General features: G+C 39.3%; 1 protein-coding gene across 2 annotated transcripts in view; it reads right to left on the reverse strand.

Annotated features, from left to right (window-relative positions):
- Positions 1-19541, reverse strand: part of bcas3 (BCAS3 microtubule associated cell migration factor) — a 315717-nt gene that overhangs the window by 29732 nt on the left and 266444 nt on the right. The window lies entirely within an intron of this gene.

The raw sequence follows: 19541 nt of genomic DNA on the forward strand, positions 1-19541 counted from the left end.
AAAATACTGCATTTCTACTGCAAATGAAAATATTAAAACACGTTGCCATTTTCAGATATATCACTCACATATCCGTCCTACAGCCAACATAAATGAATCTACGTTAAAGCTGTAGATCAGCTGCTTTTGAGTCACACACACAGAAACTTGTAAGTACAACACAATCTTCATGCCTGTCAAACCAAATCCACACAGGCCGATGCTGCATCTTAATCTTTCTCCTTTCTGTCTGTTGTATTTTCTGCAATCAGAGAGATCTTGCAGTTTGGAGCCAGAGAGTCTGCAACTTGCTCTGTGTGTGTGTGTGTGTGTGTGTGTGTGTGTGTGTGTGTTTGTGTGTGTGACAACGCAGGCAGCCAAGCAAGCAGGCATGCAGGCAGTCAAACAACTGTTTTATTCTATTAGTGTGTTCATTTGACTAGGTCATTATGCCTGCAAGCAGAGGTGATAAGGGAAGATTTAGCAGTGGTGTTGGTAAGGTGCTCCGGCGACTCATCACGCTAACAAACAAAACAAACACATGACCTCATGGCTTCAAAGTCAGCTTATCATCATCATCAGTACTGCATATCCGCATCTCTCTCGTTCTTGATGCCCAAAAATATGTTACAGACAGGAGTGCGTATAAAAACACAGAGTCTAACTAGCACACTATCTTCATAATATCATTGTGACTGTTTGCTGGTTCAAAATCGTGTGCGAGTGGTGAATTGAACATTCGATTAGTGAAACATTCAGGGATTAAACAAAAAGTGCATCTAGAGGATGAACTTGGATATTCAGCATAAAGACCAGAAACACAGCAACTTCAAGGGCTGAAAAATCAAGCTAACATCAAAGTGTTACTGTAGTTCCTCTAATCGCCACTTGGGGCTCCCTCCGAAAGTGAGGCAATCTCATGGAGATTTACAGAATCAAGAAGCATGTTCGCACCTCAGTACAGAAAATGTTCGATGGATAAATCCCTATCATAACTCTACGGTAGGTGATTTTTTAAAAAAATAACTTACCGGATTAGGTTTTTTTGAAGCTTAACTAAGGATTTTGTAAAGTCACAATGAGGTGGGAAAATAATTTAAGACTACCCTAAAAAGAGCACTAGAGAAATAACTAGAGATGGTTATAAATGACAACATGAACTCCAGCTGTACTGCCCCTCAACCTGGGTTTAAAAGACATGAAGATCTATTCAGTTTTGCAGTTTTTCAACTGTAATTTTGAGCTACAGTAGACTAAAATTACCTAACAAAACTGGAAAAGATTAATATTTATATTAACAGCTAGCAAGTGAACTTCCTAACTGCTGAGCTTTAATAGGTGAATCGGTCACATACATCAGAAATGTGTTGGTGGTGGCAGGTCAGACTTTTGGTCTGAGCTTACTATCTGTTAAGGCCATGTGGAGATTCCAACAAATCACTTTGTCAAGCTTCATCACAGCTTCTACAAACTTCAGTGCGAAACAATCCATCCATCCAAATTCTGAACTGGTAACACACACACACACACACACACACACACACACACACACACACACACCATATGATCAGTGCTTACACAGATCCTGCCATTTTACACAATTCCAGCAACTGTTACGTATAAAAAAAATATTTGTATCTAATTTTTTAAAGGAGTTATTACACATCTTTTTGTTTTGGACAAAAAAACCCATCTAAAATGTTACTGAGTTAAAAAAAATTCAAAACAACCCACACAAGAAACACAGGGAACTTTATACAATCATGCTGTAAATTCACATTTCTTCTTCTAGTTCAGCACTAGATCATTACATTCGCCTCAGAGGATTAATAAAATAAGTTCAGTAAATTAAGTGAAACTTTAATGAACTCCTTGGAGAAATCTGCGTGAAATTCAGAGAACTCATGACACTAAAGGCTTCATGACTTGAAATACCACTGACCTTTGCCTGTTCAAAGTTAACACAAAGAAATCCTTTGGGTTAAATTTGCTGAACAAATCTAAAAAGATGAATGCTGTATTCACACTTCTTCTAAACACTCTGATTTAGACAAGTGGACACGGACACATACAGGAATGTTTCTTAGTGGTCTTGTGGGTATCAGGAAAACCCCAGTGAGACACAGACAGGATGAGATCAAAGGAAAAAGTGAAGACCAGGACAGAAGAGATCTTTGTTTTCTTGGAAAGATTAACATCCAATCTGTGTGTCCAGGCTTCAAGTACAGAAGAAACAGATGGATATAGATAGACGATCACTGGTAAATATGAAAACGAGGCTACTAGATAAGACCGATATGTTAACACAAGCAGCTTCTGGAGAGGGTAAATAAATTCAATCAATTGTTTGTTTACCTGCTAATGCTACAATTTGTTACACTAAATTGAAAGAAGTGCAACCAAAGATTAAAATTCATATCACGTTATTATCATCGACCCCATAAAGCCATCAGACTTGTGTGAACATCTTAGGAAAAAATGATCTAATGAAAGCGTAACCGTTTGGCAATACCTTTGGTCAGCTGGTGATTTTAGTGAGTTGTATCTTTATAAGCAATGAGGCACACTTTGCTCTGTAACACTAAGCTCTTTACAACTACAAAATTCAATTCAGCCTTTACAAAGACACACTCACAACCCAGTTATCCAGCATCAAATCCAGCAATGTGCAAAGCATAATAACATCTCACCTCTATTGCAAAAAACAGGCTTTTACAAAGGTTTTAAAGTAAGGCTTGGGGGAACTTCAGGAGAATCTGTGCAAAACAATCCATCAGTGCAACACGCATAAACACACAAGCCGCTTCTGAAGTGAAGTTATCAGGAAGCTAAGCCGCTGTGTGTGTGTGTGTGTGTGTGTCTGATTGTATGCTTTTGGTCAGTGTTATCAGAGCAGGGAGAACGGAGGCCCGTGCAACCTCTCGCCTCAGCATTAGCACCTGTCACTGGCCTACAGCAGAGCTGAGATCTGCCAGGCCTCAGGATGCACATGCACACTCAACCCCACATGCACACAGACGCACGCAACAAACATACAGTGTAGTTTAGATTTTTGCAAATTTGTCACACTTAAATGTTTTCAGATTACCAAAAAATGTTGTATTTTATTTTTTTATATTAAGTACGACAAACATGCAAAAAACTAAGAAATCAGGAAGGGAGCAATACAGGAGTACATAGCCGTCTGCTTCCTGATAGCAAGTGAGCCAGGCAGATCAAAGGTTTTGACTGGTGTGGCTTTTCTGGATGATAAGAGCTTGGCAGAAGGTTAGGAAGAGCTTTAGGTTTATCAGAGCAGGCTTTGACCAATATCGGTATTTGAAGGCCAATAGCTTTAGGCTGAAACGACCAATGATAGATGGCAGAGAAGCTCAGAAGGTATAAATCTCTTCAACAGTATCAGCAGTCCTGTTTTTCTTTTTTGGGAGAAAACTATTTGCATCTGCTTCTTATGAATGATAAAGTTCCCTCATCCTCTCTTTGTGTAAAAATGTAACATTCAATTATAGCTAATATGAGGCTTTACTGCTAAGACAAATTTGTTTCTTCTTAATATACAGTTATTTCAGTGCAACATTTCCTGTTTCCCTGTTTTAACTAAAACAGACTGTATTTTCTGCTAAAAAGACTGTAACTTTGAAAATGACCCCTTTCCCTTGACTAAATGCACGTGTTAAAGCCTCATGTGAACCTAAGAATGCATTGTTTCCACAAAATCCACATTGTGGATTTCGTCCTTCATCACATTGACCACATCACTGTACTCAATAACTTTTTAAATGCACACATGGGAATGCAACTGATCATTTAAAAAAAAAAATCTTAAACCAGTTATATTATAATTACTCTCTCCTTCAGTTTTCAGCTTCGGCTCTCCACATTAGATAATCTGAACTCAGGTTGGAAATAAGTTATAATTAAACCATTTATCACTACTGCTCTAGATCACTGAGGTCACTGACACGAAAGAAAATGAGCAATGGCTCAACATTAGACAGCTAGCTCACGCTACCCAATTAGCTCTCATGTTTCCCGTTGACAATGAAGAATTTCTTAACTTTCACCCCTAAATGATATAATTATTGACTAATTTGTGCTGAAAAAGCAAAACTTTCAATACTTTTGCACACTTTCATCCCGGTGGTGGTTTTTTAAAGATCTGTGCAAACACTGGCAGAGTTCTAACTTTGTTGTTTTAATGAAATAATAATGTGCATATGGTCTTTATTTTAAATGCAAATTTAATTAATAAAACTTTATCTTTTCACTGTGTTTTTATAAGCAGCACAAGCATCAGCATGTTTTTATTGACCTCTGACCTCCATTTTTTAATTTCTGCCTGTAAATCTTTGGAAATGAAAAGATGAGTCAGTGGCTGGAGGAAGATTGTTGTTGTTCACTCATGATGTTAAAACCCAGCAGGATTAAAAGCCACTCTCCACCCAGCTGTTAGCCCTCACATACTGGCCCTACTTATCCCTCCAGTCAGTGCTACTTTACTTAAAGATTTAATCATGCTGCAACAGGATGCGTGCACATCACAGTCACCTCTCAAAGAGATACGCCAGGATGAGTGCTTTAAAATATTACTGTAGACATTCAAACTGAGGATGTTTACTGAGATTAGATGCAGCAAAAGAAAAACAAATTAATTTTAAGCTTTTAATGTCCACCAAGTCGCCAGTTACCAGTTTAGGGTTAGAGGCAGAGTAAGGTTCACATCTACTCCTTTATGTGGATTTTTTTTTTACCTATCTAAATCAGGGGTGTCAAACTTGCGGCCCGGGGGCCACTTGCAGCCCGCGTCACCCCTACTTTGTGGCCCATACATTGACGTGAAGAAATATAATGCAGTTTGTCCCTTGAAGTGACTTTTTTTTGTTTGTTGTCCAGTGTTATGTTAAAATAAGTTCTTTAAAAAGCCAAAAATGATTGACACAGCCGATCCCTCGCCATGTTTGGACTCTCTGCTCATATAGTCTTCATACTATATGAGCAGAGAGTCCAAACATGGCGAGGGATCGGCTGTGTTAGTTCAGTGACAGAGTCACAAACTAACGTGTACACTAATGTCTGCAGTTTGATTTTGTTAAATATGAACAAAATGATAACAGACGTGCTGCCACGTGTGTGGACAGAAAGAGAGGACCAGTGTGTTTATTTGGTAGATCAATGAAAGGCTTCAGTTAGTTAAAATCTGCGTTCACGTTTGCAGTTTTGTCTTCATATACAATAGTTCAAATCTAAAAAAAACAAACAAAACACAGCATTTTGGGAAATATTTGTGGATGTTTTCTTGTTTGTTTTGTACTACTTGAACACTAAAGCGGGCCTCCGGTGAGATGACCACAGCAATGGCCCACAGCTCATTTAAGTTTGAGACCCCTGATCTAAATGGAAATCACATAACAAAACTAATCCTGTTTTTAGTTTCACTAAGGTAAAAAAAGAGAAAGAAAAAAGAAAATAAACAAAAAAATAAACTGTCTATTGTTTTCAGATTAAATTGTGCAGGTATGGAAAAAAGGCTCAGGGTAAAAGAACTGCTATGGCTGGATGAGAATAACCAATCAGAGCAGAGCAGCCCTATAGCTGGTCATATCTAATACCAATGTTTTTACTACTGGGGGTGCTGTAAAGAAATGAGAATAGTAATCTACATCTTAGACTAAATGTCTTGTTGTAAATCATTCTTATTTGAAAGCCATCACACTTTGCAGTAAATCTAATCTTGTGGCTTTTCTACACTTTTGTGTCAGGCACCAAAAACATCTTTAACTGTGGGGCCAGTTTGCAAATGAACTCACCCTTTAAAGAAGAAACAATACTGAAAACATGTCCTCATTTAAAGGTTATGAAGCTTAAGTGAGTCTCACATGGTTAGAACTCCAGTCACACGCACAGACATGCAAACACACACACAAATGTATAATGTCCTGAGTGCTCATGCCACTGTTTCTGGGTTACCTGTGCAGTAAAGGGCCTAATGCCTAGTTAGCGCTAATTCAATTAGGCTTTACTGCAAGGGGGCTGGTTGAGCTAATTCCTTTATTATGGGGCTGTATAAAATGTAACGGTGTGAGTGTGTGTGTGAGATTCAGTGGTGATACTGAGAATTCAGGCACTGGGAAAACACACACAGTCTGTTACCTACAAACAGATCATAAATCAGCTCTGGTGGGATGTACATTCAGTTATATATTTATGAGGCACATGTCTAGAATCTAATGTTATTCAATACCACGGCAGCAAATCCTGCTTTAGTCTTAGGACAGCCAATATTTGGTGAGACTGGATCATAAGTGTCACTTCAAACGATGGTCATTTAGAACAGCAGGTATGACTTTGGAGCACATTTTATTGGGAGGTTTTATCTTCACTTTCTCTTAGTTGCTGCACAAACTGGTGACAAAAAGACGCTACTAAAAAAAAAGGAACGAATCACACAATTTGATTAATTTTACTCAATTTTTTTCTCATTTTCTACTGACTCCATAGTACAATTTTGGAAATATCCTGGATTTGATACTGAAAAGACATTTTATGCACACAAACTGACTGAAACACAGCTTGAATGCAAAGGTTTAACAAAGGTGCCCTATGCCTTGCATTAACTGGTAAAGCCATTCATCCAGTCACCGATTTTAGTGCTCAGAAGTAACTGGACAAACTAGCCCATTATCAGAAAACATTTAGCAAGTTTGATACAGACGGTTTTCTTTATATGATCAACATTTAGAAGCATTATGTTTTTTAATGCTGAGCTGAGTTGTACTTGGATTTTTTGAAACAGGGCTGCAGCAAATTAAAACATTAATTTATACCCAAATACAGCATCTTTTACATTCTATGGCTCTAACTTGACCAAAACTCACTTTTAATAGACTATCACCCATACATTCTTGGATGACTGTGCTGTGAACACATACTGACATCCCTTTAGGCTGTGTGTCTGTGCGCCTATCAGAGAAAGACTGAGAGAGGGTCACTGATATCCTCGGGGAGACACAAAGTGCTAGCTAGCTGGCAGAGTAGGTTTGTGGTGCAGGGTTAGTGTTAATGGAGATGTAAGCTCACAGGATTAGCACCCACCCATAGCTAGGTACATGGGAGTGCGTGCGTGTGTTCTTGACAGGCAGGGTCTTTCTTTCATTACATTAAGGCCAGTGCTTCTAAATCATTTAGTCCCTTTTACTCCCTTTGCAGTCTCAGTGGTGTCAGCTAAGTGTTAGTAATCTCCATCAATACCACGGTCTGCCTCAAGGCACTTTACTCACTGCTGCACACACACGTATATATGAAAACATACTGTATTCAGACGTGAGGATGCATTAACCTGTATGTAGTTGAGTCCACTGAATACCCGACACATGCACATGTTCACACACTCTGTCTCACACACACACACACACACACACTTGCTCTCTCCCGTTCTCTCTCGCACACACACATGCACACTACCACCCACTGAGTTAATTTGAGGTGTTCCAAATTAGACGCCACTTCTTTGCTCAGTGTGAGGTTTTTACTGCAATCTATGGTGTCCTTCTTGGCATCATCTCCTCCCATGTTCACATGGGACCAAACAGAGGTTTCCTTGAAGCCCAAGTCTGACCTACAACTGATCAAAAGTCGTAATAAAACGTTTGTTGCAGATTTCTGTCAAATGTCAGCCTGAGACCCAAATGACTGAAACGTTTGTACAGCATGCAGTGCCATATTTATTGTAGGGTTCTGGATGCTTTTAAACCAAAAACAAGATTATGAAGACGATAGTTACAGTTCAAGAGATCACAGATCCTATTTAGACAGCCAATCACAGTTATAGTTAGAAACTTCCAAAAATATGCCTTTGCAGTGGTGAAAAAAATCTGATCTTGAAAACATGTAGCACAAGAGAATGACAAGTACGAAACAAATCTTTTCAGGGTGAAGTCAAATATGAGGCCACAAACAGGAAGCAGTGGCAAACAGTTGTCAGATGTTTATGTGCAACTCGCACAAACAGAAACACGAACGTTCAAGTGAGACATGAAATGGATTTATATCGCAGATAAAATTTGGAGTATATTTCTGACTCACGCCTACTGCAGATTTCAAGAGCCAAGGAAGAGGAAAATGATTCAATGTGCTGATAGAGAACAGCTGACTGTGATTAGGGGACTTACTGTATTGACATGCTTGTTTGGCACATATAGAGTAAAAACAGCACTGCTTTGTTTTTTGCAAACATGTTGTAAAGAGCTTTGTGTCCAAATCAGGCAGGCAGTCGGTCATGCTGCCACGGCTTGTGCCTAGGTCTTTTAAAGGTTCTCATGAATGTTGCAGGAAAAGATGGTGCAAATTAAAGTTGCCTGAGTAAAATGTCCTGATGCAGGCTCAATCTTCCATCCTCGGAAGATTTGAGCAAGAATTCTGAATTGTATCGCTGCTGCTGTGACACGTCTTTCCGAGTGTTGTTTCCTTCCTGTGATTATTCAACCTCCATGCTGCCGAGTTGCAATTCTAAGATGTCAGTGTCGTCCTAACTGTGTCACAATCAATCATGCTTTTGCTTAGCATATGTTGTTATTCATTTTATGTCCAGTTCCTTGAAGAGGTGCAAAATTTAATAAGAAAATGAAAAATACAACATTTCATTTCGTGGAAAGGGTACGGATAAACTTCTGTTTCTACATGAAACAGTACATACAGTGTAGTGAAAAAGTATTTGTCCACTTCCTGACTTTTTTTGTAATATTTATCACACTTCTATGTTTCATATCATCAAGAAAATGTTAATTTCAGACAAAGATCTCATCTGTTAGGAACCATTTGAATTTTCCTTCTAGCCCAAAATGAGGATTATAATAATGTGAAGCGCACCTGTGCATGTTCAGACAGCAGTACCTTGTGAGTGCCTTGTGCTACTATGATACACCAAATCTGTTTAAAGCTCAACTTGTCTTCTTTCTGAAACCATTTGAAGGTGATGCCACAGAATCGCAATCGGACTTTTGACCGGGTCACTTGGAAAAGTTTTTTGCTTGCCTAACAAATATAATTGTCAATATGTTTCTAATACATTATTTTAATTAAAACGTTCATTTTCTTTTTCTTGAAAGAAGATAGCAGTAGCTTAATTTGGCAGCAACATAGCCACTTATAAATCAGCCTGAAAGAAGTATTATTTGTTGGCTGCCCATGTCCTGAGCCTGTCCCACAGGTTTCTTTCTATTTAAAGGGAGTTTTTCCTTGATAGGTGCTTACTCCTAGGGAGTTGTGTGATTATTGGGGGCTTCTCTGGGGTTTCTTTCTAATATTGTAAAGTACCTGAACTGAATTCAATTAAGGATTTAAAGTGTGCACCGTTATGGTCTCTCAAAAATCAGCAAAATTAAGTTGGTGATTAACATGCCAAACTTTACTAATGCTGAGTTATAAGTAAAACAAATGGTGATTATTGTAAAATATTTAATTCTGATGAAAAAATGAGAGCTCTACGCTGTGGAACCAAAGACATTTCTCACCTATTGGCATGCCGTGCTTAATTTGTCTATTAAAATACAAAGTCTGCAATCAAATCTAGCAAAAGACCATTATGATTTCAATAAAGACACTTTAACAGCTAATCAATTGCTACTCTGGGTGGTTGTAAAGTGCCCATATTGTGTGCTGAAACTTTACCTCATTGTCTTTTGTCTAAATGACATTTTACTTATCTAATTCATTAACTAATGATCGGCATGATAGCTCATCATTAAAATCTGAGCAGGTATTAGGTCGACTGAAATGAGGCTCTATCGTACCGATGCACTTTTTGCAATTTAAAACAAAAAAGAAACATTATTGGAAATGTTTTATCAGTTCTTGAAACTACACTGCAGATAAACAAACAACCAAAGTCATCATTTTCCCTCACTCAGCGTCATCGCAGAACCAGTACAAAGCATCTTTCATCTGGTCAGAGACGTGGCGCCCACACAACTAAAATTCCCTTCTGGGCGCTAGACATTGTTTTCCATCAAACCAAAACAAAGATTGGGGAGTGTACACTTCACAGTGCTAGCATGGCCAGCTAATTGATTTCAGGCTGGATCGTGTTGCTGTGTAATGGAGCAGGCTAACGTGATGATGAAGCTGGGATGGTCATGGTGATGACTTTCACAGGGGCTCCAGCCTCATTTGTTTGTTTGACAGGCTGCAGGGTTGTGTGTGTGCGGGTGTGTTTCTCCATTTGGCATAAAGAATATGGATTAAGCTGTAGAGGTGACAGATGATATGTTTACAGGAGAATGTTTGCTTTCTGCACGATATTCAATTACAGGGTTTGTGTGTGTCACCGCCTGTGTGTGTAAGTGTATGTGACTATAAGTGTGTGTGCATGCCCAGTCATTTGTGTGTTACAGACTGTGTGTGAAAGGGTCACAGGCCTTTATCAATCACACAGAATTTGTTCACTTCCTTCCTTGCCGTCATTCTTTCGCCTTGATTCTAATATTTTTTCTGGGAAGTAGTCCAATCCAAATATAAACTAGTGTTATCCACTGTTTACTGGAGATGCAATGCAGCACAAATAAATACCCTTAGTGTTATTTACAAAACTGACTTACTCATACACAATCCACCCCCTCCCCCAACCTCCATAACTGGGTAGAAATACAGCATAGTGTTCTATGATGCCACAATAGGTCCCCATAAGAAATGAAAAAAAAGGCAGTGGTCATTTATTCAAAAGCTCAAAATGAAAAACTGCAGCATTTAGTAGGCACTCAGACAGAAAACAGCTCCGTATTAAAAAACACAAAGGGCTGGATTGGTGCAGGCAAACTGTTTAGGGCTGCAGTAAGAACAAAAAGTGAAATAGGATCCAGGAAAGCCAATTTGAGTAGAAGATATATAAGTCTGAACGTCCTATCAGATAGCAGCACATTGTACAGCTGTTTAGAACACTATTAGACACAATGTTACACTTTTGGAATGTTGTTACAGTGAGAGTAACTGTAACTCTTGGTAGGTTGATTACACAGCAAACAGCAGAAATATTGTGTTCCTGTTAAAGTCAAAGTAAGCTACCACGAATGTGGACTTTTCACTGGATGATCCAGTACGTGGCCATATGATGTGCCACTGTGGGCAGGCTCTAATTTTTTTTAATTTATGTTTCACTTTGTAGCAAATGTTATACCCTAACATGAGCTAATCGTCTAGCTTGTACTTGTATGTTGTTATTACTTAAGTAATCCATATTAGATGAAAAGCTTTGTTAATGGCAGTGCATTTAACTCACTTCTTTTGGAAGTATCCCACACGTGTCATGTAGCTTCATCCATTTGCATACATTTATGCATAGTTTTCTAGGGATTCAACTTTTGTGCTTGAGGAAGATTCAAAGTAGTGTGCACATTGCCTTTAATACAGATGGTGTATTATAGTGTCTGTAGAAAAGTGTTGTGATCAGTGGTACTGAAGTCTAGAAGAATCAGCACAAAGAGGAGTCCACTTGTCTGAGGCCATAAAAAGATGATTAGTAACATTCACTAACGCTGCGATGAGCTCTTAATCCTGACTGAAACTCTTCAGGTAAACCAGTCCTTTGCAAATGGTCCTAAAGCCTATGGAAAACATCTATTTAAAGAATCCTGAAATAAAAGAAATCTATAATCTATAATTGGTTAAGACCACATGGCAGAGTTGAATATGTCAAGATTTTTGTTGGGAGTGATCAGGATGGACCGGAACAGAAATGAATAACACAGCTCAGGCAACAGGTACAGGTCAAGTCATGTGGTTGGAAGACAAGGTTATAGAGGGAAGGCTTGGATGGTTTCCACAGGTGTAGATGAAGGCGAGTGAATATAGTGGAAAAGGAATGTTAAAGACAGAGGTGCCAGGTAGGAGGAAGAGAAAGACCACTGAGTAAGTTTATGGATCAGAGAGGACATAGACAGGGTGAATGTGACAAGAGAGGATAGTAGTGATCCACTATGGGAACCCCAGAAGAGAATAAAAAAAGAAGAAGAAGAAGAAGCAGCATGTTTTTCAACAAATGGAAAAAACAACTTTTCACATCTGCCCCTGACACAGCTCTCTTTTCAACAAGTTTTTCTCAGGTAGGAATGCAATCCTATATTCATTGTTGGGGATATATGTGCTCCTAAATTTGGATCAAATCAGCCTAAACACAGCATTATTCCTGTATATTATTTTTGTGTGGCAACTGCATATATGCAATAGAAAAGGACAGAAATAAAATGCAGAGTGAAGTTCAAACCCTGGCTCCCTTCTCACCTCCACACAGCGGACCAATCGCCGCTTGAAGTGGGGGTGACTGTTGGACTTTTGGTTTCTGAAAGCAACATGTCAGGGGACGGGGGTTTCCAAAGTTATATGACTAGCTGACAAGTGGTTCTGATTGAGTACACTGTATTATGAAGGTTGTCTAACCTCAACCAAGTGGTTTTTGGTGCCTAAACCAAACTTTGATGAGGGAGCCCGCAGTTTGTTTTCTGTTGACTTGCTTCTGCCCTGGATGACAGGCTGGACAGAGGCGTGGTGGTGCATGCTTTGGCGTGCGGTCTGAATAGTAGAGATGAATACTGTACTTTGCTTGGCTTCCTCTCAGGGGGGTAAACGAAGAGGATTCCCAGCACCAAAGCCACAGCCCTGTGTTCCTGGAAATCCTCCACAATCCCATTTGATCTTAACGCCCTGCCTCGCCTAATGTGTCCCTAAGCTGGCCTTATCACACAACAGAGAGGGCCAGAGGGGATGGACTGAGAAATGTATAGCTGCTTTGCTTGCAGGTTAAGGCATGCTTCTATAGCACCTGTTCTCTAAAATCCAGCATCTAAGTAGTTTTACAAAAATATCATGCATTGTGTACTCCATCCTGTTTTACAAAGCATGGCAAGCAACACAAGACTTAGGAGGGACAAAATGACAGAAACGAGGATGTGGACAGAAGGAGAGAGTGAGAGCCAGCTCAGGTGGCGAGAAAACATTATGAAACAGGCAGCTCTACTCCACGAGCCTCTTCATTCTAAGGGAATAAATCCTCCATTATCGTGACTCTCTCCTGGGTCTAAAAGCAAGCATCTTACAGAGAATTAATCATATTGTAGAGTGAGGAGGGGGCAGGCCATTTCATTTCCTCATCAAGTTTGGGGAGAATTGTATTGGAAGCCAAGCAGCCACTTGGGAATGGCCTCTTCTACTCTGCCTCTAATTTCTTTGTTTTGCCTGTTCTATATTTTTTTATAAGCTACTCTTTGCTCCTCTCCCATCTGCTCCAATATCTCTGTGACTTTCTGTTGGTGCTTTTCTCACCCCATGCAGTCAAATGTCAAGTGTCATGTCTGGGAACATTTTGACACAGAGTGTCACTGCACATCAGTGAGTCAAATGTGAATTTAGTCAATGATAATTACATCAACGGGAATCAACTTGGTTCCTAACTTATTGCTAACTTAGTCAGTGCTATGAGTAATGGGCATATGTAAAGATCAGCAGGATATCAGGAAGGATGCTAATAACATTTCTGGTCATTGTACAGCTTACTAGTTAACTTGGCAAAGACTGTGAAGTCAAGCAAGGTCTGTGGTGTGAATCTGTGTAGAAATTGAAAAGTGGCAAGAGAATGTGGTTCTTTGCAAGAAGTTGTTGGGTTGTGTAAATAGCATGCAAATAATTAGACTAGGGATGAAAAATTAAAATTTAAAAGTGTGTGTGTGTGTGTGTGTGTGCGCGCGTGCGTGCGTGCGTGCGTGCACGCGTCCAACCCCATTGAAAGGCAAGGTTCCCCAGGCCTCTAAACAAGCATCATAAATTTACCCTCCACTTACCTGCAGTAAAAATGTCAGAAGCAACGCTTTTATTGGGCTGGACACACACACACACACACACTGAGCTCGGTTAGAAAACACTAAATACACACACCCTCACACGTTGAATACACACAACAAAGCTTTTTAACTCAATGTCTATGTTGCCTTATTCTGCTGCAGTTAAAGCATCTTTACATTGATATTGACATGAAATGTTGGAGGGAGGCAGGGACTCCATGCTAACTACATTAGCACATAGGTCCTGTCACAGCCACTCACTGTCACAGTCACTTCCACATGCCACCATCCAATATACAGCTTAACTTAGATTAAAAATGAACGAAAAAGACAACATCAACATCGAAAAAAATGCAACAAAAATGAATTTAAAAAATGCCCAACATTCTGAATAACAAGTAATTTTAAAATAAATGTAAAAGTTCGAAATTAAAATGTTAGATCCTTTTTGTTTGTTTCTTTGTTTGTTTTTAAAACCTTTTGCGAAACTGTGGGATTAAAAACTGAGATTTACTTAATTATTAATTAATATTAGTTGACAAAACTATAATAAGTCACTATAGTTATAGATGTACTTGTAAAGGTCAGTGGCTCTAGTGCTAAGTTGGTTGTTTAATAATCAGAAGGTCGGTGGATTGATCCCCGACTCCTCTGGTTCGCATAATGATACTGAGCTGCAATTTTCCCCCGATACATCCGTCGGCAGTGAATGTATTTGAATGTAAAAAAGCACTTACACATAGACATGAGTGCGGTATCAAAGTGTGTGATTAGGTGAAAGAGTGCTCAGAAGAGTACAGCGGCACTATATAAGTCCATTTTGCTTACTTAATAAATGTATTTAATAATAATTACGTCACTTAGTAAAATTAAATGAAATACTCAAAATGTTAAACATACTGAAAATGAATTAAGAAATACAATGTTATCCCAGAGACATACAGGGAGGGAAAAATGATTTGAACCCCAGCTGATTTTCTACGTTTGCCCACTAACAAAGAAATTATCAGTCTATTTCAATAATTTCAATGGTAGGTTTATTTGAACAGTGAGCGACAGAACAACAACCAAAAAGTCTAGAAAATACATTTCAAAAAACTTAGAAATTAATTTGCATTTTCATGAATGAAATAAGATTTGATCAGCAACATTTCTGGCTCCCAGGTGTATCTTATACAGGTAACGAGCTGATGAGCTTTCACAACTCGTTAGATTCCAAACTCTGCACCATGGCCAAGACCAAAGAGCTTTCCAGGGATGTCAGGGACAAGATTGTGGACCTAACACAAGGCTGGATGGGATAAAGGACCATCGCCAAGCAGCTGGGTGAGAAGGTGACAACAGCTGGTGTGATTACTCACAAATGGAAGAACCATAAAATAACTTTTCAGCCACTGAACATCTCAATGATTCAGAGGAGGACTGGGTGAAAGCGTTGGGGTCAGAGGAGACCAAAATCTAGCTATTTGGCATCAACTCAACTCGTTGTGTCTGTAGGGGAAAGAATGCTGCCTTTGACTCCAAGAACACCGTCCCCACCGTTAAACATGGAGGTGGAAACATTATGCTTTGGGGGTGTTTTTCTGCCAAGGGGACAGGACAACTGCACTGCATCAAAGGGAGGATGGATGGGGCCAAGGACCATCAAATCTTGGGTGAGAACCTCCTCTCAGCCAGGGCACTGAAAAGGGGTAGTGGGTGGGTATTCCAGCATGACAATGATCCAAAACACACAGCCAAAGCAACAGAGGATTGGCTCAGAAAGAAGCATATTACGGTCTTGGAGTGGCCGAGTCAGTCTCCAGACATTAATCTGTGAGCGAGCGGAAGGTTCGAGTTGCCAAACATCAGCCCTGAAACATTAATGACATAGAGCAGGGGTGTCGAACTCCAGGCCTCGAGGGCCGGTGTCCTGCAGGTTTTAGATATTACCCTGGGTCAGCGCAGCTGAATGAAATGATTAGTTCATTACCAGGCCTCTGGAGAACTTTATGACATGTTGAGGAGGTCATTTAGCCATTTAAATCAACTGTGTTGGATCAAGGAAACATCTAAAACCTGCAGGACACCGGCCCTCGAGGCCTGGAGTTGGACACCTGTGACGTAGAGGATCTGCAAAGAGGAGTGGGACAAAATCCCCCCTGAGATGTGTGCAAAACTTGTGGCCAACTACAGTGCACGTCTGAACTCCAAGTCACAGGACACCAAGTACTAAAGCATGTTTTGCAAAGGGATCAAATATTTATTTTATTCATGATGCGAATGTCAATTAATTTATAACTTCTTTGAAATTGATTTTTCTGGATTTTTTGATTATTCTGTGTCTCACTGTTCAAATAAACCTACTATTGAAATTATAGACTAATCGTTTCTGTGTTACTGGGCAAACCTATAAAATCAGCTGGGGTTCAAATCATTTTTTCCCCTCAAAGCTAGCATGCTAACCAGGAACTGGGCTTAAGTCATGTGTAATAACACTTAAGAAGCGATTGCGTGACCAGTCCAACATTTCCATGTTTTGTTTTGATGCAGTCTATGACATGGCATCTTCTTAGCCTTGCACCATTCCACCTGCACTTCGCTCATAAAATGTAAACTTCCCTGCATCAAGGATGTCTTACACTGCTGCAGAAGCCATTCCTCCTGCCAGTGATTTACTTTTCCAACAGATAACAGTGTCACAGTGTTGCCATTTTGTGTTCCATTAAGTGTGTATTTGTGTGTATGTGTGAGAAAGAGACAAACAGCGAGTATCTGAGAAGATGTGAGGATGTAACCTGCCAGATCACAAAAGCTTGAAGGATGGTAAGCATGTATACCCTCCTCTGTCTGCTCCACATATACGTACACTGACATGAAAGCAAGAACCAGTGAGCAGTGTGTGTGTGTGTGTGTGTGTGTGTGTGACACATCTGGGAGTATAATCAGTGGGCTTCTTTCAAGAGCTGCCAAAGCAAACAGACCAATAAGGAATCCACTTTACAGACCATCGATCTCCGCTGGCCACAGCCAACACAAACACATGCACACACAATCATACACACGGCGGGATGAGCAGCCACATGCACACAAAAATGGTTACATTCATTCATACAGTCACACAAAGATTAATTCCCACCTACTGCACGCGTACAAAGCAAGAAGACTGACAAACTCAAACACATGCAGGGTGTCTTTTTACTGCTCTCACACACACACACACACACACACACACACACACACACACGATTTAGATAATTGTCCAAAAAAGCAAAAATTTTAAAGTAGTTTTTACATATAGAAAGAAATAATTTTTATAATGATGTATTATAATATTTGAATTTTTTATTTGCTGTCTGCATGTGAGGTAGAGAGAGCTGGGTGTCTTTAAAATTCAACAAAAGCTGACAATTCAGACATGCTCTTAGCAAAAAATAAAAAAAGAAAGAAAAAGAAATCTGAGACTGACCAATGACCAGCAAAAATCCAGGACAACTTTATTCTTGTACAAACTAATCCCCTGCTCCTCTTGATTTCCTTTTTTCCCCCTCCAACCAGACGGGGAGAAAACACTGACATAAAAAAAAGACAAATAAACAATGGAAATATTGTTATGTGAAGTTTCTGAATGATTCAGTGTCCCGCACTTGAGAGCCATTGGCCTTTAAAACACTTCCAGATGATCTGCAGACAATAGGAGGAGAGAAAACAAGGCTAATACGTCATCCATTTACTTTGGGCCACAGTGATGAACAACAATAAATCCTGGAGGGGCGACATGCAAACACATGCATCCACCCACACACAAGGAAGTGTGTTTGTTCATGTGTATTTGTAGCAATCTGAAAAAGGAAACTAGATGGACCGAACTGATAGGAAACTGCATATACTTGAAAGCCAAGATATAATGCAACCCACCGGCAGGTTGTTTTCACAGTCCGCATGAACACACACACACACACACATACATACACACACACACACGCACACACACACGTGCATACATGGCCAAGTGCAGGAGACAGCCTCCATTGAGAAAATCAACGAGCTGTGCCTCTCCCGAGACTGGAGCGCACATACACACACAAATGTGGAAATCCAGTTAGACCCACACCAAAGCTATCAGTGGCAGCATCAAAGAGCCAGTGGCTGTGGTGAATTTGTGAAGTTTGTTAAACTGATATTTACTAGCTTTTACGGACGCTAAATAGAGCAAAGTGTGTGTGTGTGTGTGTGTGTGTGTGTGTGAGAGAAAGAGAGAGAGAGAGAGAGAGAGAGAGAGAGAGAAAGAGAGGTGTACGTCTCTGTGTGTGTGCTTATTTTGACTTTCACATTTATTTAATCAGTGTTGTAATGATGGATACAGAACGGTTTAAATAATTATGATTGAGAACTGTGTATTTATTTATTCTCATTCTTTTCTATTCTTATTCTGTTTCTATTCAAGTACAATGCTGCTGTACTTAATCTTAGTTTATCTTATTTCTGTAGATTTGAAGTTTTTCATTTTTATTTTTTCATTTTATTTTGACAGTTTGCACCTTTGATCCAGGAGGACGATATTTCGTCCCACTGTATACTTGAGTGTATATTGTTAGGTTGACAATAAAACTTTTATTTTAACAGGATAGTTGAACACAAATGATTAAAACAAATAGTTTTCACAACTTAAAAATAAAGTAATAATAAACCGTGCTCAATAATAATCATACATTTGTTATTTAGGGTATCTTATCTTCCCCAGTGAGAGCTGACATAGGCTTCAGCCTCCAGTGAATCCTCAGGACACGTGCATTGTTACAAATATTATATATTTATACACTAGCTAAGGATACTTTATATGGGGGGCTCTGAAAGTATATATTATATATTAGAGTCTGAGTGTTATATATTGTATAAGTACAAAGTAAATGTAAAGTTGAAAGAGGCCATGGGGAAGGGGAAGTTTTACTTGCCCAGCACTCACTTTTGAACCCAACTTTCACTTTAATGTTAACTACACAAGGATGTTTCATGGTTGAAAAACTTTTGAATTATGAAAACCTGCCCACAGATATACAGCCATAAAGACTCAAAGATAAAAGGGGAACACATTTTTGCCATTATTACAAAAGAGAGCCTGACTTGAAAGGTGAGAAAATACCACAAAGTGACAGTTAATAATTAGTCATAAGTGAAGAGGGATTGATCACGTCTCCACGGGATCAGCAACAAACATTAAACTGTTTTATGGGATTAATGGAGAAAAACTTCTGTTCCACTGGCCTCCAGATTTTTCAGTATGGCATCACGTACCCACAATGAATGACACCAAAAGCTCAAATACAACCATCTGCAACTGTTGCCTGATAGTGTATGCATAAAAGCCCAAATAACAATATTGTAACATTATTATTATATAGAGTGTTATGCAAAAGTGTTTTTTAAATAAATTGCTTCCAAGGGGGCAGACTAATTTTCCTGGTCTTGAGCAACAGTTTTCCGACTTTCTGACGTGTTTGCAGAGTTTTTCTTTGGCTCCTTTTTAACTAATTTTTCAGTCCAGTCCACGTACCTGACCATGTTTTGTTTTTTGTCTGTTTAGCCACTGAACACCTGTGAAACCAAACATATGTAATGAACAAACACACATACATATATATAATATATATATATTGTTTATCAGTAACAGTTTGAATTAATTTCCTTATGAAATACCAAAAAATCCAGCAAAGACATAAAACAGGACCTGAAAGATACATCTGGTCCTTCAGTTGAGCC

The sequence above is a fragment of the Oreochromis niloticus genome, linkage group LG14, assembly GCF_001858045.2.
Source record: "Oreochromis niloticus isolate F11D_XX linkage group LG14, O_niloticus_UMD_NMBU, whole genome shotgun sequence".
NCBI lineage: Eukaryota > Metazoa > Chordata > Actinopteri > Cichliformes > Cichlidae > Oreochromis > Oreochromis niloticus.